General features: G+C 47.8%; 1 protein-coding gene and 8 pseudogenes across 9 annotated transcripts in view; 3 read left to right on the plus strand and 6 right to left on the minus strand.

Moving 5' to 3' along the window:
* LOC310781379 (semaphorin-3B-like) overlaps window positions 1-27,500 on the minus strand; it is a gene marked incomplete at both ends in the record, with an annotated part of 101,091 nt that overhangs the window by 72,233 nt on the left and 1,358 nt on the right. The gene's annotated exons all lie outside the window — the stretch shown is intronic.
* LOC310781376 (transcription elongation factor SPT5 pseudogene) lies at window positions 6,758-10,039 on the minus strand (annotated as a pseudogene). The gene has a single exon. The product of its transcript is annotated as a transcription elongation factor SPT5 pseudogene (transcript).
* On the minus strand, window positions 12,572-13,372 carry LOC310781396 (ubiquitin thioesterase OTUB1 pseudogene; annotated as a pseudogene). The gene has a single exon. The product of its transcript is annotated as a ubiquitin thioesterase OTUB1 pseudogene (transcript).
* On the minus strand, window positions 18,146-18,526 carry LOC310781584 (histone H2A pseudogene; annotated as a pseudogene). The gene has a single exon. The product of its transcript is annotated as a histone H2A pseudogene (transcript).
* LOC310781585 (histone H2B pseudogene) lies at window positions 18,857-19,249 on the plus strand (annotated as a pseudogene). The gene has a single exon. The product of its transcript is annotated as a histone H2B pseudogene (transcript).
* LOC310781586 (histone H2A pseudogene) lies at window positions 21,453-21,833 on the minus strand (annotated as a pseudogene). Its single transcript has one exon. The product of its transcript is annotated as a histone H2A pseudogene (transcript).
* On the plus strand, window positions 22,164-22,556 carry LOC310781587 (histone H2B pseudogene; annotated as a pseudogene). Its single transcript has one exon. The product of its transcript is annotated as a histone H2B pseudogene (transcript).
* On the minus strand, window positions 24,722-25,102 carry LOC310781588 (histone H2A pseudogene; annotated as a pseudogene). Its single transcript has one exon. The product of its transcript is annotated as a histone H2A pseudogene (transcript).
* On the plus strand, window positions 25,433-25,825 carry LOC310781589 (histone H2B pseudogene; annotated as a pseudogene). The gene has a single exon. The product of its transcript is annotated as a histone H2B pseudogene (transcript).

Raw genomic sequence — 27,500 nt, forward strand, 5'->3', positions numbered from 1 at the left:
GTAGGCACTGAAGATATGGGGGGGAACACAACCACAGCGCCCACAGTGTCCCAGGCGAGAATCGAACTCAGGACCTTCTGACTGTGAGGCGACAGCTCTACCACTGAGCCACCGTGCCCCATTTAAATTGCTTGAGACTTGACCTGATGCATGGAGAGCAGACTGGAGACTGACCTGGGTTCTGCTGACTTGGGGACTTGACTTGTACTTTGACGAAAGGTTTCTAAAGTCTCGACTTGAGATCTTGCGTTTGTGTAAATGACAGATTGAAAGTGATGAGATTTATCCACCAGACGACTGAATTTAAATTCTGTCGAAATTTACAGTTGAAACTGACAGAAAGAGATCAAACTCATGATGCGCTTGCCAGTTTTTATCCTATTAAAACCATATTGCATTGAAAAGTCTTCGATATTTCTTGAAGATATTAAATTGATACTGGCCTCCTGCTTGTTCTGCTGTTCTATATTTAGACTTGAGACTTGACATTAATGCCATGGACTTGACTTATAGCGATCTACATTTAGACTTGAGACTTGACCAGAGACTCGTGCCTCAAGCCTTTATTGTCATTGTATATAAATAGATGTCACCTTTCTGTAATGGTGGACATGTCATTTGGGAATGAAAGTGACTCCTCACACAGAGTCTGCCCTGATCTACAGCTAATGAGGTACGTATATATACCCTGATGATCTACAGCTAATGAGGTATATATACCCTGATGATCTACAGCTAATGAGGTATATATACCCTGATGATCTACAGCTAATGAGGTAACTAATAGTCGGAGTTGGTCTTAACTGTTGATCTACGTCAAGAGTCAAGTGTGCGTCTGTGGATCAAACTCCCTCATAGGAATGTCACGAACTAGAATTTCTACTTCGATACCAATACCCAGGAAAATATCGATACTCGATACCATTTTCGATACCACGCGGCGGGATGACAACACATCAAGAGGCATAAAAAATAAACACAGACAGATGGACGGACAGACAGATGCACGCTTCTCCATAATCTAGGCCCAATAAAACTCATTAAAAACTTTGACCTGACAAAGCAGATTACCCCTGCTCTAGTCATCAGCCTATCACAACACAGCAGATTACCCCTGCTCTAGTCATCAGCCTATCAGATTATTTTGAACTTGTTGAAGCAAAAGATACCCACCAATGGAGGGAGAAATCAGTGGTACGTTTGATTTTTCATTAAGAGAACGCACTGCTGATATTGATACAGTTGCAAATGATCCGTTTCAAATCTTTAGTATTGATACTTATCGATACTATCGATCGATACCTGTTGCAAATGAGTATTGTATCCGTTTCAAATTTTTAGTATTGATACTTATCGATACTATCGATACCTGTTGCAAATGAGTATTGTATCTGTTTCAAATTTTTAGTATTGACTTTTATCAATACTATCGATACTTTTGACAACCCTACTCCCTCGTGGAGCGAACGTGAAAGGAATGCTGTGAGAAACACAGAGGTAATAAGACGACTTCTGGACAAAGCTGAGAAAACAACCCAGATAAGGCCTTCTTTGACTCTTTTTTTCCCCAGCCAACATCATGTAAAATAGGAAATTTATCCCGTCCACCCATCTCATTAAAACACCATGCGCCGCTTCTCTCTTACAGTTTAAGCATTTCAGGGAGTCACGACAGTAGAAATAAAAGCCTTTTTCTTATGCTAGATGAATGAGTGGAGATATTAAAGCCGAGGGAGGGGAAGGTGAAGAAGTGAAGCTCTGGATCATTGAAGTTCGACCACAGTGGAGGAGACGGAGACTTGAGGGAAAAGGATGTAATGTGAAGCCTGTGGGTGTTTCTTCTTCTCCTCTTAATTACAGGCTTGGAGGCTAAAGATAGCCTCTGATATTAACAGCAGAAACCCCACCAGGTTCAATTTACAGCATGTCCACTGTTGTCATGGGCTGTTGTTGCCAAAGCAGGGATGTAATTATACTCCGCTCACCGTCTCTGTCCACGACAAGAGAGAAAACCACACACAGAGACCCCATCGATCAGCTGCTTTTCATGTCTGTCCACGACAAGAGAGAAAACCACACACACAGAGACCCCATCGATCAGCGGCTTTTCATGTCTGTCCACGACAAGAGAGAAAACCACACACACACAGAGACTCCATCGATCAGCGGCTTTTCATGTCTGTCCACGACGAGAGAAAACCACACACAGAGACTCCATCGATCAGCAGCTTTTCATGTCTGTCCACGACAAGAGAGAAAACCACACACACACAGAGACCCCATCGATCAGCAGCTTTTCATGTCTGTCCACGACAAGAGAGAAAACCACACACACACAGAGACCCCATCGATCAGCAGCTTTTCATGTCTGTCCACGACAAGAGAGAAAACCACACACACACAGAGACCCCATCGATCAGCAGCTTTTCATGTCTGTCCACGACAAGAGAGAAAACCACACACAGAGACCCCATCGATCAGCGGCTTTTCATGTCTGTCCACGACAAGAGAGAAAACCACACACACACAGAGACCCCATCGATCAGCTGCTTTTCATGTCTGTCCACGACAAGAGAGAAAACCACACACACACAGAGACCCCATCGATCAGCGGCTTTTCATGTCTGTCCACGACAAGAGAGAAAACCACACACACAGAGACCCCATCGATCAGCGGCTTTTCATGTCTGTCCACGACAAGAGAGAAAACCACACACACATAGACCCCATCGATCAGCTGCTTTTCATGTCTGTCCACGACAAGAGAGAAAACCACACACACACAGACCCCATCGATCAGCTGCTTTTCATGTCTGTCCACGACAAGAGAGAAAACCACACACAGACCCCATCGATCAGCGGCTTTTCATGTCTGTCCACGACAAGAGAGAAAACCACACAGAGACGCCATCGATCAGCGGCTTTTCATGTCTGTCCACGACAAGAGAGAAAACCACACAGAGACCCCATCGATCAGCTGCTTTTCATGTCTGTCCACGACAAGAGAGAAAACCACACAGAGACGCCATCGATCAGCTGCTTTTCATGTCTGTCCACGACAAGAGAGAAAACCACACACACACAGACCCCATCAATCAGCTGCTTTTCATGTCTGTCCACGACAAGAGAGAAAACCACACAGAGACCCCATCGATCAGCAGCTTTTCATGTCTGTCCACGACAAGAGAGAAAACCACACAGAGACGCCATCGATCAGCGGCTTTTCATGTCTGTCCACGACAAGAGAGAAAACCACACACACAGAGACCCCATCGATCAGCTGCTTTTCATGTCTGTCCATGACAAGAGAGAAAACCACACACACAGAGACCCCATCGATCAGCAGCTTTTCATGTCTGTCCACGACAAGAGAGAAAACCACACACACAGAGACCCCATCGATCAGCTGCTTTTCATGTCTGTCCATGACAAGAGAGAAAACCACACACACACAGAGACCCCATCGATCAGCGGCTTTTCATGTCTGTCCACGACAAGAGAGAAAACCACACACACAGACCCCATCGATCAGCTGCTTTTCATGTCTGTCCACGACAAGAGAGAAAACCACACACACACAGAGACCCCATCGATCAGCTGCTTTTCATGTCTGGGTAAAAGGAGGAACTACAGTTGGGCTGCAAGAAAAACATTCCTGCAGGCCAAAAATCTTTAACCGGACACGTCTTGTTTTGAATGAGGCCACTAGGAGACTGTATTATTATAAGTTACTGTATGCTGTTTAAGGGCCTGTGTCCACCTAGCGTCTTTTCCTCGGCTCCGGCGTCTATTTTCAGTTCTTTCCAATGGGGGGAGGGCGTATGCGGGCGCACACAGACGTCTAGAGAAAGTGCGCTGCGTCCAGCGTCTATTTTCACAGTGCTCTGGCGTTTTTGTGTGCCCGACTCCCAGCGCTCCCAGCTGAGAATATTTTAACTTTTCAGAAAGACGCTGGTGTCGGGTGCTCCTTTTCTGGCAACTAATCATATGGAGAAACTATCGCAACAGAGACAGAAAGGCTCAATTGTGGGAGCAGATTGGCTAGACACTTAATATTTCTGGTGAGTGTTGAGCTAAATCACTGTAAATGTGTGTTGTTTGCTACTGAACTAACGTTAGTTTCAGACTGCTTCCTTGTTATATTGTGCGCCGAGATCAGCGCTTCCCAGCGTACTTCCAGCGTTTAACGTTGAAAAAAGACGCTAGGTGGACACAGGCCCTAAGGCTGCGTCCACGGCTGCACGGTGCACAAAAGGCAGTGGGTGGCTCTGGAAAAAGCCGGTGGCATTTTTGGCAGAGCGGAAAAAAGTTAAACTCTTCAGAAAAATACCGGGTGACGTGAGTGAACCGCGTTTTATTTTTATTTTTATTTATTTTTATCAGTCAACCAATTACGGTGAAGGAGAGACAAGGTTTCAGGCTACATAGGAGGCAACAAATAGCTTTGTCCAGACCATAATCACCTTTTGAAATCATGCTTCCCAGAGAAAACGAGCGTCCTACATGAGATGTTGTCTGTCTCGTCTGTTCTGTGGAAGGCAGCGGACAGCTGCCTGTTGACCTGAATAGCAGCCAGCAGTGGTGACCAACACCTTCAGGAACGGCTTCCATTCAGATTAATGACAGAGCATAGGGTGATTCTGTGCCAGGTACTACGTGTCCCAGAGAACACCACCACATCATCTCAGCAGCATGCCCAGCCCAGAGCCTGTGAACACTGGCCTAGATAGAGGAGGATCTGAAAGAATAAATGAATAATTAAATATCTCTGTAGGTTTTTAATATTGCTTTGAAAGCTTTTCTGTGCTTTATTTGCAGAAGACAAAGGTACGTTTGGAGAGAGAGAAGATGATGTAGACTCCACCGCGCTCTCTCCATCTTATGACCTCAAACAACTGGTCAGATAACAACTGTGGTTGGTTGGACAAAAGTCATTTTGTTTTGTTTTTTTACTTCAGATTTAAAAAATGTCATACGTTTGGGGAATGAGAGTTGCAATAAACATGTCAGACTGGTTACTTAAGCAAGGAAAAAATACTAAGCTGTTTGCCACAGTCCAGCTTAAATACATTTGTGGGATTTCTTAGGAAAGAGAGAGAAAGAGTGTGCGTGCGTGTGAAAATGTCTGCAGAATTCTAGATTCTCTAATTGTTTTAACTTTTTGTCATTGAAATAATGTTGACCTTGATTGATTGATTGATTGACTTTATTTGGTGAATGTCAACAATGAGACAGGGAATACAGACAATCACCGAGGATAAAAACACAATAAAGCCATAGGCTTGTTTCCATTGCGGTCCTCTAACAAACAACATGAGGGACAAAAAACAACACACGAATGGGTATCACCTTCTATACTCAAATTAAGACTTAACATTATTACTAGGTTGAATAGGAATAATGGCACACTTGAATATTATACAATACATAAACATTTGTTGTTAAATGTAAGGAATTAACATACACAGAGAAACAAGAAAAACGAGGGGGGGGAGGGAGTGGGTTTGCGGGGGGACGGGGGTTTGCAGTGGGAAGTGGAGGGAGTAGCTCGTCCACAGCAACACTGGAGGCTATGCTATCATTCATAGCAGAATCCATATATCTATGGCTCCAATAAGATGTATCCGATGGAAGGAGGGGGGGGGGGGGGGGGGCGTGGTGGGAAAGGGTGCAAGAGCTAATAGGCAGGAACAAGGCGGCATGGGAGGGGAGGATGGGGTGTGTGTGTGTGTGTGTGCGTGTGTGTTTGAGAGTGTGTAGATGTGTGGTCGGGAATGTCCAGAATTGTCCTTTGTGTGTGCTGTAAGCCTGATAGTCTGATAGTGGGAGCCGTCTCTTCCCGGATGGTGAGCGAAAACATAGCGGGTCGCTATGGTGACGGCCTCGACCAGAGTCTTATCCAACAGGTGTCTAGGGCGAGGGTGAACGGTGGGGGTTTGTAGCTCCGCATTTCACACAGGCTCTTCTGGGGACATTTTATCTTTCGCCGTTGGCCTTGGGCCAAGGCCAACAGGCAGTGGGGGGATCCAAAAAACAATGGTGGATATTTTGGTTATCGGAGTGAAAAGTACATTCCAATTCTTTCCATGTTATAACTTCTCCAAGATCTCGTCCAATTTTCTGTTCACGTCTGCAAACATACCATCCACCTTTAGAATGTGATCTGTGATCGAAATAGTCTGAGTGTTCACAACACGGGCCAACTCGTTAACCATGCCCATGAGAATAGGTAGCTTGGGAATCAAATTTTTTCCCATCATCATGGTAATTTTCCGATAGACAACGGCGATGCTCAATCCCATTAGCAAATGTCCTGCTATCATAAATCCAAATAGATAGACATCTTCGACGTCCTCGACGGTCAAAACAGCAAGGCAGAGTACCCGCCATTCCAGCCAGCCGTCCATAACGTACCCCGCGGGGAAAGTCCCGTCGGGGCACGCAGGCTTCCCGGAACCTGCATTCCTCGTGGAGATAATCTTGTCAATTGCGTTGAGAGACCAGCTTATTAGATCCATAATTCCTCAGGTTTTTGAAGAGACAGTGTAAAAGGAGAAGCTTTTTAGGCCGGGGTGCAGGCTGTAGGAGGGTGAGATAGCAGGAGAGAGGAATTTGCGACCGCCCAGTTCAGAGGCAAGGCAAGAAGCTTTAACAATGTGTGTGTGTGTGTGTGTGACCAAGCCTCTATTTGTGTGTGTGTGTGTGTGTGTGTGTGTGTGTGTGTGTCTCTCTCTCTCTCTCTAGAAGAAACTCTTTCTCAGTGCTCGAGGCGGCCCAGGAACCTGAGGTTGAGGATCTTCAGCTGGTCGTCCTGCTCCATGCGGACGATTCCGTCCTCTCCGTCAATGTTGAGCAGGAGGGCCGTGGCCTCGCGCTCCTCTCCGAGAAGCACCTTCACCCTGCTGTGCTTGGTGGGAGTGACGGGCTGCAGGTGATCACCGCTGATGTTGACAACCTTGTCTGACTCCTGCATGAACACTGAGCACATGCCCCCCATCACGCTCCTGATGACCCCGGTCTGTCCCATCAGGTCCATGGAGGAGTCTTTGACGTGGACCAGGATGTCAGTGGTCATCCAGTCGCTGCTGCCCTGCTCCATGTTGGCGCCGGGTGTGTGGACGTTGTAGATGTTGGAGCCGAGTGTGTGGGGGTCGTAGACGCCGGGGGAGGGCACTCCGGGAGTCGCGGGACTGTACCCCACCGTCGGGCTAGGACTGGGACTCGCCTGATAGGCCATGGGAGAATGTGTGGCGTGGTAGCTGGCTGGAGAGTGTGTGCTCTGGTACACGACGGGTGAGGGCGCCACCTGGTGGTAGCTCTGAGGACTGGGAGGGGCCTGGAACGACTGCTGAGGGAACGGCGTGGCATAGGAGGGGTACTGCTCCGTGTTATACATAGTAGGCGTGCCTGGAGTCTGTATGTTGTACTGAGGGGTGACCTGTGGAGAGGGGACCTCGGGGTAGCCCAGGGTCTGGGGGTTGGGCGTGCCGCCGTAAAGTTGGGGGGAGGGGGAGGGCTCGTTGTCGTAGCCGAAGTCGTCATGGAAGTCATCATGGTCCCTGGAGGGGGTGTTAGAGCTGCTGGGGTCCCAGGCTCCACTCTGGGCTGGCGTTCTGCTCCCATCATGCAGCGGGGTCTGAGATCCATAGTGAGGCGTACGGCTTCCTGCATCATACAGCGGTGTCTGCAAGCCGTACATGGGTGTTCTGGAGCCGGTGCCGTACATGGGAGTATGCCCATGGTTGGAGGTCATACCGCTGTGTCTCTTAGCTCCCATGGTAGTTAGGTACCGTCTGTCTACAGAGATCGTCTGGCAGGTGGAGTGCAGCTCCACTCTGGCTGTAATCTCTGTAGCGTCCTTCACCACACCGATGTATCCTTTGTAGGGACCTTGGGAGATGCGGACGGTCTGGCCAATCAGATCGTTGTCTCTCCTCCCTCGGCCCCACCCCATCCCTCCTCCGCTGCTTCCTCTCTGCTGCTGGCCTCCTCCCTGGTGAGGCAGGGGGCTGCTGATGCGAGGGCTCATGGGGGCGAAGCCTCCCATTGTGAAGTTGGTCATGTCTCTGGGCTGGGATTCGCTGGCCAGCACCAGTTGTCTCGCCTTGCAGACGAACATCCCTCCGTTCTCCACCAGCTTCTTACAGTGCATGAAGGCAAAGCCACGGAACAGGTGACGGATCTCCCCCTCTCGACCAGAGTGCGGCCCGTCGATGACCTTGATGATGTCTTTAACGTGGATGTTGTTCTGCTCAGCATCAAGTGCCACAGCTAAGCGGTTGTCCTTCCTGTGGTTCACCGCCTGCTGCCGGACTGTCAGTAGCTTGCCGTGCATGTTCAGCACCTGGAATGTCTCCCTCTCCAGTCGGACTATGACTCCTACAGTCTGGGGGTCCAGCTTGACCAGCTCCCCCCACTCATGCTGTCCTCCAGCGTCCACACCGGACGCCATCTCCAAGCAGAGCTGCAGGTCCCGGGGCAACACCTTCAGCTCGTGCATGGTGAGGTCAGGAAAGAGAATGATGGAATTCTCCTCCACTCGGACGATGAGGCCGGTGTCTCCCTCGTACCGCCCGGCGATCACCTTCACGTGGTCGCCCATCCGGAAATACTTCCTCAACTCATGAGCTGGGAACTCCAGGGGGTCCTTTAAGTCTTCGTGTTTGGGCATAATGGTGATCTTGTTGCCATCCACGCTGAGGATTTTGCCCTGCAGGTTGATCAACTCTCCCTCACACACTTCCACATTGTCACCAGCCTGCAGGTTGTGTTCACACTCCTTACCTGACTTGGTGACCACCTCCAGGTCTATTCCTTCTGGCTGGTCTTCAAACGTCTCCAGCTCTGACAGAGTGGGCTTCACTCCATCTGTGATCACAGCAGACATGGCGAAGCTCTTAAACAGGAATCCTTTGCGGCTGTAGCAGCTTCTGTCAAAGATCATGAATTCTCCATCATGGCTGACCTCGCCTCCCGGAGAGCTGATTTTGCCTCCCAGAGACCTGATATTCTCTGCATCAAACAGTCTCTGAGCAGGTCTCTTGAACTTCTTCCTCTTTGCAAACCAGTCTTTCAGGCTCACCTTGGCCTTGATGCGGTCCAGGTCTATTCGAGGGATCATCTTCAGAGAGATGGTATTTTGGCTCGGCTCCACGTAATCCACCTGTGCGATATCGTCCTTGTACAGGCCTCTCTTCAGCCGCACCCAGGACTTGGGCTTCAGGTTGGTGAACTCCTTCACCACCTTCAGGACGTCTGTCATCTCCTTGATGGGAACCATCTGCTGGTTCCAAAAGCCCATCCTCAGGTTTCCCACGCCCTCAATGGCCGACTTGACGTGGGTCTGCTTGTATGACTCCACGTAGATGTAGCCTTTGACGTGCTCCGGGGCCACCACCGACTTGATCTGGAGAGGTGTGCCTGTGAACTGGTAGGCAATGAACTTCCTCATCAACGCAATGGCTGTCGCTCTCTCCTCCCCAATCTTACACTTGACTGTCCACAGATTAGGATCCTTGACGCCAGGAAGCAGTTGCTGCTGGGTGATGTCATCAGACAGCTCCTCAGACCCTCCAGAGAAATGCTCCACTCCTGCTGACTTGCCATATTTCATCATGTAGTATTCACCCAGCGCCTCCGCTCTGGTGTCTCTCCAGAGGTTCTGCAGCCTCCTGGACCCAGAGTTATCCTCATCCAGAACAACATGGTCGATGTTAGACACTTCAGCATCCTCTTTCTTCAGAATATCCTCAGCTCCTTCCTCAAAGGGGTCTTCATCCTCGTACTCATCATCCACATCAGCCTCGGTCAGGATGAAGCCTCCATGCCGGGGCTTCTTCTTCGGACGGTCGTCATCGTCCTCCTCCTCTTCATCGTACTCCTCCTCATCCTCCAGCAGGTCCTCGCCCTCCTCCTCCACTACCTCGTCACTGGCCTCGGGGCTGGGTGTCTCCTCATTTTCCTCTGCTTCCCCTGCCTCTCTGTCACTGGTGTGCTCGCTCTGGTTGCCAGAGAAACCGCTCTCGTCAGTGTCTGACATGCTGAGCCCCGCACAGTGTTGCCAGGTGGGAAATGTTGAGTTGAGGGTCAAAATGATCGTTTTTGGAGGGAAATTATCGTACGCGAGCAGTGGCCGTCTTCCACCTTCTTCTTCTTCTGTTAATGGCTTTCTGGCTGTGCTTCACCACTTATATAGCCTCAGCCAGGAATGATTTATGACATCACTGATGACATCACAATTGATTTATGACATCACTGATGACATTTATATATCCTGTTGTGAGTGATGTCATCAGTGGTGATGTCATCAGTGAGTGATGTAATCAGTGATGTCATTGGTGATGATGTGATCAGAGTGATGTCATCAGTGATGTTATCCGTGAGGTCATCAGTGATGTCACTCAAGCGCTTGTGATGTCATCAGTTATGTTGGTCAAGCAATGACTGTTGTGTTGAGAGTCATGTGAATAGTGTCCAGTGAAATTATGTCAACTAGGGGTGTCACGATACACTCAAGTTCACGATACGATACGATACACGATATTGGGTTCACGATAACGATACGATATTTTAACAATATTTTTTTGCGATCGATTTGTAAGTTGAGGGGGCATCCTCCACGCTAATTTGAGTAATTTCACCATTTTCATCCTCCGTGTCTGTAACGTCCCTCGTTATGGAGGACCAGAAGAGTCCTTTGAAATGTAATGAAATGTCTCGTCCTCCATACCTCGTCTGTTCAAACAAAGCAATGAAAAGGAGAGCGAAAAGTTCAGCTTCTTTTTCTCACGATATGAGATTTCATCTCAACGATACGTATTGTCACGTTTTGATATCGCGATATTATATATTGTGGGACGATATATTGTGACATCCCTAATGTCAACTGATGTGACTTATGCAGACTTTGGAACATCATCAGTGACATCAACAATGTTGTCACAAATCACGGATGTCACACACACTGTTGATGTCACAGCAATTGTGAGAGCAATTGTGACATCATAAATCTGTCCCTGCTGAGGTTAAATTGGACAACTTGACAACTGTAACTTCAGTAACGTTAGTGGAAGACAGTTTGCTGTTCAGTTTGCTTGCGGTGCATTTGAAACATGCAAGGAAACATGAAAGTTCAACCTTGGAACCATAGTAAAACTGCACACCGTTTTCATAGCTATTGAACACACCCCAGCTGATCCCTGTAACGTACTTAGTCTAAACAATGGACCCACTCGCAACAAAAAAGTACTCCAATTGGGAGAAAAACAATGAATACAGTAAGCCAAATAACATAGCTTACAACTTTGATTACCAAATAAATCTAGAACAAGTAAATATAGAGAAATGTGTGAAAAATACGGCTCTGGCAGACTGTGCTACCTGCCTGGGGAAGTGCTTTGACTGCATCTAAAACCACACGTTGTCCAGGCTACGCTCCATCATGAACAATGACTCTCGCCCACTCCACGGCGTGCTGGTCAAACACAGGAGCACGTTCAGTGAGAGGCTGATCCCACCCAGATGCAACACAGAGAGGCACAGGAAATCATTCCTGCCTGCCATTGGACTCTTTAACGCCTCACTAAGACTAAGACGTCTCCCTGAGACTGAGTCAGCCGATAGGTTAACTGTGCCTTAGCTAAGCCACATGTAATGTGCAAGTTGACTGAATATAATTCCAGTGTGCAATAACTGCAATTTGACACGTACTGTACATTCTACTTTGTTATACTTTATTCTACTTTATTCTACTTTACTCTACTTTATTTTGGTTTACTCTATTGCATTTTACTGCATTTTACTTTATTGTATTGACTATGTAGCTACGTTTAGGGAGATACTGTGTGATACTGTGTTATGCTATGTGTGTTATGTGGATATTCATGCCTGAGTGCGAGCAGCTGTAACTTGTCCCAATTTCCCCCCGGGGATCATTAAAGTCTTTCTGATTCTGATGAGGACTTTTCCACGTCCTCCGGTAGCACCGACGTGTCGATAGTTACACCGACGTGTCGATAGGTCGATGAGTTCATGCAAGCCCTATGACATCATTGGCGACCTGGCATCTCAGCCCCTAGTGGCCACGTATGACATCATCGGCGACCTGGGCACTTTATTTCTTTCACGTGGACAGACAGACATCTTATATTTTACTCAGCCCCTATTAACCACAGTAGAGTTGTACAGTAAAAACTGTACAACTCTAAATGCCTGGAGTAACTTGTACTTTCCACAAGATTTTTTTGTAATGAACCATTTTGTGATGGAAACAAGCGCAAATATGCAATAGCTGCAACCAGATATGCAATGTCAGTCAGTGTGACGTCATCCACTTCATTGACCCTCCAATGACTAACCCTAACCCAAGCAAAAAATGTTGTGGACCAACTGACCAACCCACCAACTTATACAGCTGCTTGCCGCAACTAAAAACTTGAGTGGGGGCAACTTTTTTCCCCTCAAACACAATAAGTGTCATCTTCGTACACAGACGTATGCATCGTCAACGTTGCTGCTGACGTTTTTGTTTTTTTCTCGCTGCTGTCGCCTACACCGGGGGAGGAGGAGGCTGTTATTTGTACAATATGTCATAATGGCCGTGTCTGTAGAGCAGGAAGATGTGCGGCTTGCTGCCCTCGGGGAAGACGTAATGATTGACCACGCCCCCCTCTCCTCTGTCCATGTACTCCACCAGGATGGACACGTTGAGCGCCTGGGTCAAGGCGATGATGTGGATGTGGTCACTGTTTTTAAACATGGGCTCCACTTCCTGCTGACAGAACTGCTTGACGGAGCGGCTTCCCTCGATGAAGTTCTCGAAGAACTCGTGTTCCCGCTGCAGGTGTCCTGAGGTGAGCAGCCTCAGGTAAACGACCACATAGTCAGACACGCTCTGGTCATTGAAGGCGCTCAGCAGCTCCTGGAGGCTGGGCTGCTTCTCACACAGCTCGATCAGGTCCATGAAGGTATTGTGGAAGTCTTCGAATGTGAACTCGGTGAAGCCTTCCTTCACCAGGTCCAGCTTGCTTTGAGCCGTCACCGCCTTGAACCTCTGAAGTTCTTTGCTGTTGTCGAGCAGGGAGGCGAGATGCGAGAAGCCGAAGGCTCTGTAGAAACAGTTCCCGTCTGGTCGCGTTTTACAAATGTAGGAGTATTTTTTGTGTAGGTCTTTGATCATGAGCTGATAGATCGTGTCATCCTGAGCGTACTCTCTCTGCAGCACTGACAGGTCCTGTCTGTCCGACACCAATGGGTTACTGGTGGCGATGTCCTGCTGAATCCTGTCCTGTTGAGCGACAATGGCCTCGTAATATGCAAGACAGTTCACTCCCTCTATCTCTCCCTGTGATGATCCATGCTGCTGCTCCGCCATTAGCTCTTGAATTTCTGCCTGTCCTACTTATAGCCTCTACAGGGAAGGATTTATCACATCACTGATGATGTCAAAATCTCTATGACAACCCCAGTGTCTCTAATCGGTCATCGGTGATGATATAACTGAACTGGTGATGTGACCACCAGCAATGTCACTCGAGCGCTCAATGATGATATCATCCCAGTGATGTCACTCAAGTTCAATGAGTGATGCCATAAGTGATGTCATCAGTGAGTCAGTCAAGCAAATTTGATGTAATCGGTGATGATGTCATTAGTGATGATGTCATCAGTGATCACTTGGCGCCGTTGGCAGATCTGAAACTGCACATGGGCATTGATGTATGTCTGGGGACAGACAAGGAAAAACATACGTTTTAAAAGGAAACTTACATTTTACCTACTTTCCCACAAACCATCTTGATTTATATCATATATTTTCTCGTCCGCTTGCTATGTTTTGCAAATTACAAAACATTTCTGATCGTAAGTTAAAATTGTGGCCCACTGGCCAGCTAGAGGGCTAGCGGAACATACTACATTGTTTTATCTGATTCTAGATTTGCTTTTAACTCTTGTTTTCTTTTTTTTCTTCTCTCATTTTTCTTCTTCTTTTATTCTTATGTGACATGTTTTTTGTATTCTATTTCATTGTTTGTCTGTCATATCATGTATATTGTTGTATTGGACCCCAGGAAGACTAGCTGTCATCTAGGCGTCAGCTAATGGGGATCCTTTTAATAAACAAATAAGAAATTACAAAGGATAACTGGGTCGGAATGTTGAAACGCGTGTTTCAAAACTCGATATTTGCAAAGATGGCTGTCTCCTCTTCCAGGGCACTGTGCTAAAACCTGCCTCGGCTCAGTGCAGGGAGCAGCGGTGCGAATTGTGATTTTTTTTTCCTGAAATGTTGCCACAAACAAATAGACACATCCAGAGTCCTTTGTATCAACATTAAACTCAGATATTCACGTTTGTTTGTAACTTTTGGCTCATTTCTGGATTAATAGTGATTTCCTTCTCAGCCTTTGGTTTGGAGTGTGGGTCCTGACAATCTGTTTGGAGGGCCAGTAGGGAGCCCTCCATCCACATTCGCCCTCGGTCTGATGCAAAAAAAGAATTGGGACACCCTACCGTACCTCCACGTGAATGTGCAAAACGGAGTGTTTAGGGCTAAGTGGTACGGCCAAGGGGGGGATTGGAATTGGGCCCAAATGTCTGTATTTGACAAGTTGGGAGTGAGTTGGTTTGGATGATCCTCTTTAGCTATATCCTTAATTATCTTCTGTTTTTCATGATGCATTCTATTACTGCAAAGATCAGATTTCCCCATAATGTTTCATCTTATCTTAGCAATAATCTTTCTACAAAATGTCATGAAATATGTTTGATTTTCCTTAAAATAAAAAAAATAAAAAAAGTCATGAGATACTGCATTTCTTATTTTGAGTTATGAGAGCATTGAACATTGAATCCTGTGTGGTACTCTCGTCTCTGAACTGCAGCAGCAGCATTACTGAATTGGTCAATTGGAAGTGGAAGTTAATTGTAATTGCAGTCATTCCAAACCAAATATCTCCACAGTCTATCTGTGGTGAGAGGGGAAATGGCAACAGCATGCCATGGAGCTCCCACAGAGAGTGAGACACACACGCACACACACACACGCACACACACACACACACGCACACACGCACACGCGCACACACACACGCACACGCGCACACATCTCTCTCCAGATCCCTGCACACATCATACACGTTTCACCCTTTTTTGTTCAAAGAGGCATATCGCCTCTGTGGAATAGAGAAAACACACACACACACACACACCTCCCACATCACTTTGTATTAACATCACACACACTCGGCTGACATGAGGACGCATCTCAGTAGGATACACAACAAAGACAGTGAGGCGGGCAAGAATCCTGCAACTGAAACAGCTCTATTTAATCACACACACACACACACACACACACACACACACACACACACACACACACACACACACACACACACACACACACACACACACACACACACACTTTCTACACACTCAAACACCTGCAGACAAACACTAGTCAAGGACACAGCGACACATAATATGCATGTACGCCTTTACACACACACACACACACACACACACACACACACACACACACACACACACACACACACACACACACACACACACACACACACACACACACACACACACACACACACACACGTTTCATTAGAGATAAATTCCCACCTGGGAAAATCTGACAGTCTCTCTCTCTCTCTCTCTCTCTCTCTCTCTCTCTCCGCTCTCTCTCCTCTCTCGCTCTCTCTCTCCTCTCTCTCTCTCTCTCTGTACTTTCTAGGTCAGGATTGGATGGCTCCAGTCTTGTACTGCACAGAGCCTGTAGTGTTTGGCTTATGGAAGAAGGTGTAATCAGTGTGTGTGTTTGGTAAACATGACTAGAGGGAGATGAGTGCATCTGATTGTAACTAAAGGCTCAGACCATTTCCTTACTGTCAGAAGGTCTGATCAAAACCTGTGAGTGTGTGAAGATGCAGACCATCGGTCTTCTTTGTCATTATACGTTTCACAGAGGGAAACATGACACACACCCCAGCAACACAGCAGCTGACCTGGCTCCAACGTTACACCAGAATGACGTTAAAAATACCCCATAACTTTCTAGCACATACTGTATCGTCTGTCCTATGAGGCAGACCCCACCCCTCTGCTACGCCAAGAAGGATAAAACAAACGTCAGAAGTCAGAGGCACCCTGACACAGGCTGCACCAGCTCCACATCCATTAGTCCACAGCAGCTATGCTACTTGTCATCATTCAGATGAAGCTGGCATGGATCAAATAACCTACTGACTGCTGCCAAAGCATATTACAACAGTAGATTCATATCATATGTGTTTCTACTGACTGCTGGTGGCTGGTGACTCGGTGGCTTGGCTTGACCCGTCTTCTGGCTTTATTGGCTGGGCTATGAGCAAGAGTCGTCCAATAAGTCAGGACCAAGAAGACCGCAAGGCGAAGGGTGGCAAGAAGTGGCAAGAAGCGCAGAAGGACCAGGAAGGAGAGCTATGCCATCTACGTGTACAAGGTGCTGAAGCAGGTCCACCCCATCACCGGCATCTCCTCCAAGGCCATGGGCATCATGAACTCGTTCGTCAATGACCTCTTTGAGCGCCTCGCTGGCAAGGCGTGTCATCTGATTCACTATAACAAGCGCTCCAGCATCACCTCCAGGGAGGTCCAGACCGCCAACACAGGCCTTCCTTCAATCATGGCCGCCTAATCATCCCTTGTTACTTAATTGGCTCTTTCAATCCTCAACTCTGCACCGTGATAGGCTGCATCACCCAGGTGGGTGCTACAGATCGATGGTGGATGAGTTGAGCCCCCCAACACACACACGCTGATATGTAAAGTGCTTTGAGTGTCTTGAAAAACACTATATACTGTAAACCCACCCAATTAATCAATAAAGCTCCTTTACTCACATTTGAAAAAAGAATCTGTTGTCTGAAGTTGTGTTGCATTGGTTTTAATTAGTGTCCTCTAGAGAGAGAGTGGCGTCAGCGGAGGACCAAAATGTGAGACTCATTAGCCAATGAACAGCCAGGAATGGGTCTCGCGCTACTTTTGCATGCTAAAATAAAGCTGATAATGTACAATTTGATTCAAGGGGAGAAAAACCCTTTCAGAGTACAACACAAACTGTCTATTTTGCTGCAAATCGACAGTGCTGCTTAATCCAGGACCTTACTTCCTGGAACTCGAGAGTAAAAAACTGGTCCATTGGAGTGAATGGAGATGTCAGGACTCTTCTATCTATACGACTCTGGTTTTAATATAACAGACATCAAAGCAATAGCCTACAGCTGTTGTGACACATTTGTGCTGCTAGAAACATTTAGGCCTATATACCCATTGATTCCACATGGATTGACGTGGCACAACCATCGTGAGCAGATTTGCGTTTCAGTATCTTGCTCAAGAACACTTTGACATGCTGACTGGAGGAGCCGGGGATCAAACCACCGACCTTCTGATTGGTGGACGACCCACTCATCAGTGGCCCCTCTAGAAAGGGTGGTCATGAGCCAAGGAAGAACTGACTAACTTTCCACGCCACTGGCCAAAAGGGGGTGTGGTAATGGGCGTAGCCAATCACAAAAAGCCACATGAGTTCCAAACGGATTCACGTAACAGCACAAACCTTTGTAGAATGGTTGGGGGAGGTATGCGCTCTACCGAGGGTGCCCTCTAGTTGGTGCTGTAACACCCTAATTAATTTCCACATACGGTATTGCCACATGACATCACCACTGGCCATTTTCTCTGGGCGACCTGGCCACTGGCCATGTATGATATCATTGGCGAGCTAGACACTTTTGGTCTTTTGATTAACTTTCCACGCCCACTAGCCAAAAGGAGGTGTGGTATTGGGCATAGCCAATAACAAAATGCACCTAAGTTCCAAACAGATTCACGTAACGTAGAATGGTTGGCGGAGGTATGCACTCTACTGAGTGCCATCAAGTTGCTGCTGTAATGCCCGAAGGGAAATTCGTGTAACACACGTTACAAGTGAACTTAATCTTTATTGAAATGAGGTCAGACGTCAGAACCCATAAGCCTTTGAATGGTGATGGTTACATCATACAACTGCATTGATAAGAACTATTTTTGAAGTCAATGGGTGTCTCTTTGAAAGAGCCTTTGGTTTGATGTGTGGACAAGCTGCTGCACGTTACTTCTTGGCGGCCTTCTCGGTCTTGGGGAGCAGCGCCCCCTGGATGTTGGGCAGCACGCCGCCCTGAGCGATGGTGACTCCGCCCAGCAGCCTGTTGAGCTCCTCGTCGTTGCGGATGGCCAGCTGCAGGTGACGGGGGATGATGCGGGTCTTCTTGTTGTCGCGGGCAGCGTTTCCAGCCAACTCCAGGATCTCAGCGGTCAGGTACTCGAGCACCGCCGCCAGGTAGACGGGGGCTCCAGCACCGACACGCTGGGCATAGTTTCCTTTGCGCAGCAGCCTGTGGACACGGCCGACCGGGAACTGGAGACCAGCACGAGACGAACGGCTCTTTGCATTGGTGCGATTCTTTCTGAAGGTTTTTCCCCTGCCACTCATTGTGAAGTCTTTCTAGAGGAAGGGAAACCCTGGCTTATTATGTCCTCTGAGCTGATGTCATCAATGATGTCACTCAAGCAATTGTCATGTCATCAGTGATTATGTCAGAAGCAAGGAAGGCTCACTGACCTTCAAAATGCTCGAGTGACATCACTAGTGACATCACTCACTGATGACACCACTGATGATGTCACAATGTCTATGCATAAGTGACATCAGTTGTCAGCAGTGATGTCAACAGTGATGTCACTCAAGAATTGTGATGTCATTGGTGATTTGATCGCCTATAAGTAGAGTGGTTGTTACCTTGTAATGTATTGAGATCTCATCATGGTTAAACGAATGAAGTCAGTGCGCAGGAAGGGCTCCAAGAAAGTCAGGAGGACCAAGAAGACCGCAAGGCGAAGGGTGGCAAGAATTGGCAAGAAGCGCAGAAGGACCAGGAAGGAGAGCTATGCCATCTACGTGTACAAGGTGCTGAAGCAGGTCCACCCCATCACCGGCATCTCCTCCAAGGCCATGGGCGTCATGAACTCGTTCGTCAATGACCTCTTTGAGCGCCTCGCCGGGGAGGCGTCTCATCTGATTCACTACAACAAGCGCTCCACCATCACCTCCAGGGAGATCCAGACCGCCGTGCGTCTCCTGCTGCCCGGTGAGCTGGCCAAGCACGCCGTGTCCGAGGGCACCAAGGCCATCACCAAGTACACCAGCTCCAAGTAAACCGCTAGAGCTTCACCAACATAAAGGTCCTTTTAAGGGCCACGCACTACTTCAACGGCACCATGGCTTCTGCATCACTGGCTTGCTGGGGAAGTTAAGCAGGGTCTGACTTGGTTAGTCCTTGGAACTGAGACCATGGTGCTGGAAGTGGTGTTGGAGGTGCTCTTCCCCTCTGTGGTCTCATGAATAATCTCCCCGATGCCCCAGGGCAGAGACAGGGACTCTGTCCTGTGAGTGAGCACCGTCCTTCGGATGAGACGTTAAACCGAGGTCCTGACTCTCTCTGGTCATTAAAGATCCCATCGGCACTCTTCGCAAGAGTAGGGGTGTAACCCCGGTGCCCTGGCTCAATTCCTACCCAGGCCCTCCTTCAATCATGGCCTCCTAATCATCCCTCGTTACTTAATTGGCACTTTCAATCCTCAACTCTGCACCGTGATAGGCTGATGTGTGGTGAGCGTTCTGGTGCAAACTGGCTGCCGTGCATCACCCAGGTGGGTGCTACACATCGATGGTGGATGAGTTGAGCCCCCCAACACACACACGCTGATATGTAAAGTGCTTTGAGTGTCTTGAAAAACACTATATACTGTAAACCCAACCAATTAATGAATAAAGCTCCTTTACTCACATTTGAAAAAATAATCTGTTGTCTGAAGTTGTGTTGCATTGGTTTTAATTAGTGTCCTCTAGAGCAGTGGTTCCCAACCAGGGTTATGTGTACCCCTAGGGGTACTTGAGCAGCTTGCAGGGGGTACTTGGAAAGATTGGGGATTACAATTTATTTCCAAAATGATAAAAACAATATTCCACTTAATTTCATTGGCTTATCTTGGTAAAAAAAAGTATTAAAGGGGAGTCATTCAAATGATTTCCATTCAATAATCAGATGTGTTAGAGATGCCTATAAAAGTGTAATATGTAATAATTTAGAACAAATTTAGGAGAATCATCGACACACATGAGTGAGGGGGTACTATAGGCATGGCAAACAGATCAAGGGGTACATAAGAGAAAAAAGGTTGGGAACCACTGCTCTAGAGAGAGAGTGGCATCAGCGGAGGACCAAAATGCGAGACTCATTAGCCAATTAACAGCCAGGAATGGGTCTCGCGCTACTATTGCATGCTAAAATAAAGCTGATAATGTACAATTTGATTCAAGGGGAGAAAAACCCTTTCAGAGTACAACACAAACTGTCTATTCTGCTGCAAATCGACAGTGCTGCTTAATCCAGGACCTTACTTCCTGGAACTCTTGAGAGTAAAAAACTGGTCCATTGGAGTGAATGGAGATGTCGGGACTCTTCTATCTATACGACTCTGGTTTTAATATAACAGACATCAAAGCAATAGCCTACAGCTGTTGTACCCTTTGATTCCACATGGATTGACGTGGCACAACCATCGTGAGCAGATTTGCCGTTTGACATGCTGACTGGAGGAGCCGGGGATCAAACCACCGACCTTCTGATTGGTGGACGACCCACTCATCAGTGCCCCCTCTAGAAAGGGTGGTCATGAGCCAAGGAAGAACTGACTAACTTTCCACGCCACTGGCCAAAAGGGGGTGTGGTAATGGGCGTAGCCAATCACAAAAAGCCACATAAGTTCCAAACGGATTCACATAACAGCACAAACCTTTGTAGAATGGTTGGGGGAGGTATGCGCTCTACCGAGTGTGCCCTCTAGTTGGTGCTGTAACACCCTAATTTCCACATATTGCCACATGACATCACCACTGGCCATTTTCTCTGGGCGACCTGGCCACTGGCCATGTATGATATCATTGGCGAGCTGGACACTTTTGGTCTTTTGATTAACTTTCCACGCCCACTAGCCAAAAGGAGGTGTGGTAATGGGCGTAGCCAATAACAAAATGCACCTAAGTTCCAAACAGATTCACGTAACGTAGAATGGTTGGCGGAGGTATGCACTCTACTGAGTGCCATCAAGTTGCTGCTGTAACGCCCGAAGGGAAATTCGTGTAACACACGTTACAAGTGAACTTAATCTTTATTGAAATGAGGTCAGACGTCAGAACCCATAAGCCTTTGAATGGTGATGGTTACATCATACAACTGCATTGATAAGAACTATTTTTGAAGTCAATGGGTGTCTCTTTGAAAGAGCCTTTGGTTTGATGTGTGAACAAGCTGCTGCAGGTTACTTGTTGGATTGATGTGTGGACAAGCTGCTGCACGTTACTTCTTGGCGGCCTTCTCGGTCTTGGGGAGCAGCGCCCCCTGGATGTTGGGCAGCACGCCGCCCTGAGCGATGGTGACTCCGCCCAGCAGCCTGTTGAGCTCCTCGTCGTTGCGGATGGCCAGCTGCAGGTGACGGGGGATGATGCGGGTCTTCTTGTTGTCGCGGGCAGCGTTTCCAGCCAACTCCAGGATCTCAGCGGTCAGGTACTCGAGCACCGCCGCCAGGTAGACGGGGGCTCCAGCACCGACACGCTGGGCATAGTTTCCTTTGCGCAGCAGCCTGTGGACACGGCCGACCGGGAACTGGAGACCAGCACGAGACGAACGGCTCTTTGCATTGGTGCGATTCTTTCTGAAGGTTTTTCCCCTGCCACTCATTGTGAAGTCTTTCTAGAGGAAGGGAAACCCTGGCTTATTATGTCCTCTGAGCTGATGTCATCAATGATGTCACTCGAGCAATTGTCATGTCATCAGTGATTATGTCAGAAGCAAGGAAGGCTCACTGACCTTCAAAATGCTCGAGTGACATCACTAGTGACATCACTCACTGATGACACCACTGATGATGTCACAATGTCTATGCATAAGTGACATCAGTTGTCAGCAGTGATGTCAACAGTGATGTCACTCAAGAATTGTGATGTCATTGGTGATTTGATCGCCTATAAGTAGAGTGGTTGTTACCTTGTAATGTATTGAGATCTCATCATGGTTAAACGAATGAAGTCAGTGCGCAGGAAGGGCTCCAAGAAAGTCAGGAGGACCAAGAAGACCGCAAGGCGAAGGGTGGCAAGAATTGGCAAGAAGCGCAGAAGGACCAGGAAGGAGAGCTATGCCATCTACGTGTACAAGGTGCTGAAGCAGGTCCACCCCATCACCGGCATCTCCTCCAAGGCCATGGGCGTCATGAACTCGTTCGTCAATGACCTCTTTGAGCGCCTCGCCGGGGAGGCGTCTCATCTGATTCACTACAACAAGCGCTCCACCATCACCTCCAGGGAGATCCAGACCGCCGTGCGTCTCCTGCTGCCCGGTGAGCTGGCCAAGCACGCCGTGTCCGAGGGCACCAAGGCCATCACCAAGTACACCAGCTCCAAGTAAACCACTAGAGCTTCACCAACATAAAGGTCCTTTTAAGGGCCACGCACTACTTCAACGGCACCATGGCTTCTGCATCACTGGCTTGCTGGGGAAGTTAAGCAGGGTCTGTCTTGGTTAGTCCTTGGAACTGAGACCATGGTGCTGGAAGTGGTGTTGGAGGTGCTCTTCCCCTCTGTGGTCTCATGAATAATCTCCCCGATGCCCCAGGGCAGAGACAGGGACTCTGTCCTGTGAGTGAGCACCGTCCTTCGGATGAGACGTTAAACCGAGGTCCTGACTCTCTCTGGTCATTAAAGATCCCATCGGCACTCTTCGCAAGAGTAGGGGTGTAACCCCGGTGCCCTGGCTCAATTCCTACCCAGGCCCTCCTTCAATCATGGCCTCCTAATCATCCCTCGTTACTTAATTGGCTCTTTCAATCCTCAACTCTGCACCGTGATAGGCTGCATCACCCAGGTGGGTGCTACACATCGATGGTGGATGAGTTGAGCCCCCCAACACACACACACGCTGATATGTAAAGTGCTTTGAGTGTCTTGAAAAACACTATATACTGTAAACCCACCCAATTAATGAATAAAGCTCCTTTACTCACATTTGAAAAAAGAATCTGTTGTCTGAAGTTGTGTTGCATTGGTTTTAATTAGTGTCCTCTAGAGCAGTGGTTCCCAACCAGGGGTATGTGTACCCCTAGGGGTACTTGAGCAGCTTGCAGGGGGTACTTGGAAAGATTGGGGATTACAATTTATTTCCAAAATGATAAAAACAATATTCCACTTAATTTCATTGGCTTATCTTGGTAAAAAAAAGTATTAAAGGGGAGTCATTCAAATGATTTCCATTCAATAATCAGATGTGTTAGAGATGCCTATAAAAGTGTAATATGTAATAATTTAGAACAAATTTAGGAGAATCATCGACACACATGAGTGAGGGGGTACTATAGGCATGGCAAACAGATCAAGGGGTACATAAGAGAAAAAAGGTTGGGAACCACTGCTCTAGAGAGAGAGTGGCATCAGCGGAGGACCAAAATGCGAGACTCATTAGCCAATTAACAGCCAGGAATGGGTCTCGCGCTACTTTTGCATGCTAAAATAAAGCTGATAATGTACAATTTGATTCAAGGGGAGAAAAACCCTTTCAGAGTACAACACAAACTGTCTATTCTGCTGCAAATCGACAGTGCTGCTTAATCCAGGACCTTACTTCCTGGAACTCTTGAGAGTAAAAAACTGGTCCATTGGAGTGAATGGAGATGTCGGGACTCTTCTATCTATACGACTCTGGTTTTAATATAACAGACATCAAAGCAATAGCCTACAGCTGTTGTACCCTTTGATTCCACATGGATTGACGTGGCACAACCATCGTGAGCAGATTTGCCGTTTGACATGCTGACTGGAGGAGCCGGGGATCAAACCACCGACCTTCTGATTGGTGGACGACCCACTCATCAGTGGCCCCTCTAGAAAGGGTGGTCATGAGCCAAGGAAGAACTGACTAACTTTCCACGCCACTGGCCAAAAGGGGGTGTGGTAATGGGCGTAGCCAATCACAAAAAGCCACATAAGTTCCAAACGGATTCACATAACAGCACAAACCTTTGTAGAATGGTTGGGGGAGGTATGCGCTCTACCGAGTGTGCCCTCTAGTTGGTGCTGTAACACCCTAATTTCCACATATTGCCACATGACATCACCACTGGCCATTTTCTCTGGGCGACCTGGCCACTGGCCATGTATGATATCATTGGCGAGCTGGACACTTTTGGTCTTTTGATTAACTTTCCACGCCCACTAGCCAAAAGGAGGTGTGGTAATGGGCGTAGCCAATAACAAAATGCACCTAAGTTCCAAACAGATTCACGTAACGTAGAATGGTTGGCGGAGGTATGCACTCTACTGAGTGCCATCAAGTTGCTGCTGTAACGCCCGAAGGGAAATTCGTGTCACACGTTACAAGTGAACTTAATCTTTATTGAAATGAGGTCAGACGTCAGAACCCATAAGCCTTTGAATGGTGATGGTTACATCATACAACTGCATTGATAAGAACTATTTTTGAAGTCAATGGGTGTCTCTTTGAAAGAGCCTTTGGTTTGATGTGTGAACAAGCTGCTGCAGGTTACTTGTTGGATTGATGTGTGGACAAGCTGCTGCACGTTACTTCTTGGCGGCCTTCTCGGTCTTGGGGAGCAGCGCCCCCTGGATGTTGGGCAGCACGCCGCCCTGAGCGATGGTGACTCCGCCCAGCAGCCTGTTGAGCTCCTCGTCATTGCGGATGGCCAGCTGCAGGTGACGGGGGATGATGCGGGTCTTCTTGTTGTCGCGGGCAGCGTTTCCAGCCAACTCCAGGATCTCAGCGGTCAGGTACTCGAGCACCGCCGCCAGGTAGACGGGGGCTCCAGCACCGACACGCTGGGCATAGTTTCCTTTGCGCAGCAGCCTGTGGACACGGCCGACCGGGAACTGGAGACCAGCACGAGACGAACGGCTCTTTGCATTGGTGCGATTCTTTCTGAAGGTTTTTCCCCTGCCACTCATTGTGAAGTCTTTCTAGAGGAAGGGAAACCCTGGCTTATTATGTCCTCTGAGCTGATGTCATCAATGATGTCACTCGAGCAATTGTCATGTCATCAGTGATTATGTCAGAAGCAAGGAAGGCTCACTGACCTTCAAAATGCTCGAGTGACATCACTAGTGACATCACTCACTGATGACACCACTGATGATGTCACAATGTCTATGCATAAGTGACATCAGTTGTCAGCAGTGATGTCAACAGTGATGTCACTCAGGAATTGTGATGTCATTGGTGATTTGATCGCCTATAAGTAGAGTGGTTGTTACCTTGTAATGTATTGAGATCTCATCATGGTTAAACGAATGAAGTCAGTGCGCAGGAAGGGCTCCAAGAAAGTCAGGAGGACCAAGAAGACCGCAAGGCGAAGGGTGGCAAGAATTGGCAAGAAGCGCAGAAGGACCAGGAAGGAGAGCTATGCCATCTACGTGTACAAGGTGCTGAAGCAGGTCCACCCCATCACCGGCATCTCCTCCAAGGCCATGGGCATCATGAACTCGTTCGTCAATGACCTCTTTGAGCGCCTCGCCGGGGAGGCGTCTCATCTGATTCACTACAACAAGCGCTCCACCATCACCTCCAGGGAGATCCAGACCGCCGTGCGTCTCCTGCTGCCCGGTGAGCTGGCCAAGCACGCCGTGTCCGAGGGCACCAAGGCCATCACCAAGTACACCAGCTCCAAGTAAACCACTAGAGCTTCACCAACATAAAGGTCCTTTTAAGGGCCACGCACTACTTCAACTGCACCATGGCTTCCTGTGAGTGAGCACCGTCCTTCGGATGAGACGTTAAACCGAGGTCCTGACTCTCTCTGGTCATTAAAGATCCCATCGGCACTCTTCGCAAGAGTAGGGGTGTAACCCCGGTGCCCTGGCTCAATTCCAACACAGGCCTTCCTTCAATCATGGCCGCCTAATCATCCCTCGTTACTTAATTGGCTCTTTCAATCCTCAACTCTGCACCGTGATAGGCTGATGTGTGGTGAGCATTCTGGTGCAAACTGGCTGCCGTGCATCACCCAGGTGGGTGCTACACATCGATGGTGGATGAGTTGAGCCCCCCAACACACACACGCTGATATGTAAAGTGCTTTGAGTGTCTTGAAAAATACTATATACTGTAAACCCAAACAATTAAATCAATTAATCAATAAAGCTCCTTTGCTCACATTTGAAAAAATAATCTGTTGTGTGAAGTTGTGTTGCATTGGTTTTAATTAATATAATAGAGTGGGGTGTACATCAAAGCAATAGCCTACAGTGTTGTGACACATTTGTGCTGCTAGAAACATTTAGGCCTACCCATTGATTCCACATGGATTGATGTTACACCACAAAACTTTGTAGACAAGTACGTCATGACTCATGGGCCAATTAAGAACTGATTACATATCCACGCCCACTGGCCAAAAGGGGGTGTGGTAATGGGCGTAGCCAATCACAAAAAGCCACATAAGTTCCAAACGGATTCACGTAACACCACAAACCTTTGCAGAATGGTTGGGTTCACACTGGCAGTGTTTATGTCATCCTCACTACACCCGCATATGTTTCACACTGGCAGTGTTCGTGTCATCCTCACTACACCCGCATATGTTTCACACTGGCAGTGTTCATGTCATCCTCACTACACCTGCATACGTTTCACACTGGCAGTGTTCATGTCATCCTCACTACACCTGCATACGTTTCACACTGGCAGTGTTCATGTCATCCTCACTACACCTGCATACGTTTCACACTGGCAGTGTTCATGTCATCCTCACACCTGCATACGTTTCACACTGGCAGTCTTCATGTCATCCTCACTACACCTGCATACGTTTCACACTGGCAGTGTTCATGTCATCCTCACTACACCTGCATACGTTTCACACTGGCAGTGTTCATGTCATCCTCACTACACCTGCATATGTTTCACACTGGCAGTGTTCATGTCATCCTCACTACACCCGCATATGTTTCACACTGGCAGTGTTCATGTCATCCTCACTACACCTGCATATGTTTCACACTGGCAGTGTTCATGTCATCCTCACTACACCCGCATATGTTTCACACTGGCAGTGTTCATGTCATCCTCACTACACCTGCATACACTTAATGGTTCCATTATGGAAACAGTGAGGAGAGTTTTTCACCACAATATATCTTTAGATAAAAAGGAGATTTATGTCTTATTTATGTCTTTCTCTGTCTCCCCTTTACCTCCACGAAGGAGTTTGTCTGCAAGATGATCCAAAAACACAAGTATGGATTTCTGGAGATTTGGCAGACAGGTCGGCCTCGAGCCAAGGAACAATTGATTGGATTCGGTGGTGTGATCCGGATCTCGCATTTCCACCATGAGGCGATTATTGTT

This window comes from Poromitra crassiceps (genome assembly GCF_964638095.1).
Source record: "Poromitra crassiceps genome assembly, chromosome: 8".
In the NCBI taxonomy this organism is placed as follows: domain Eukaryota; kingdom Metazoa; phylum Chordata; class Actinopteri; order Beryciformes; family Melamphaidae; genus Poromitra; species Poromitra crassiceps.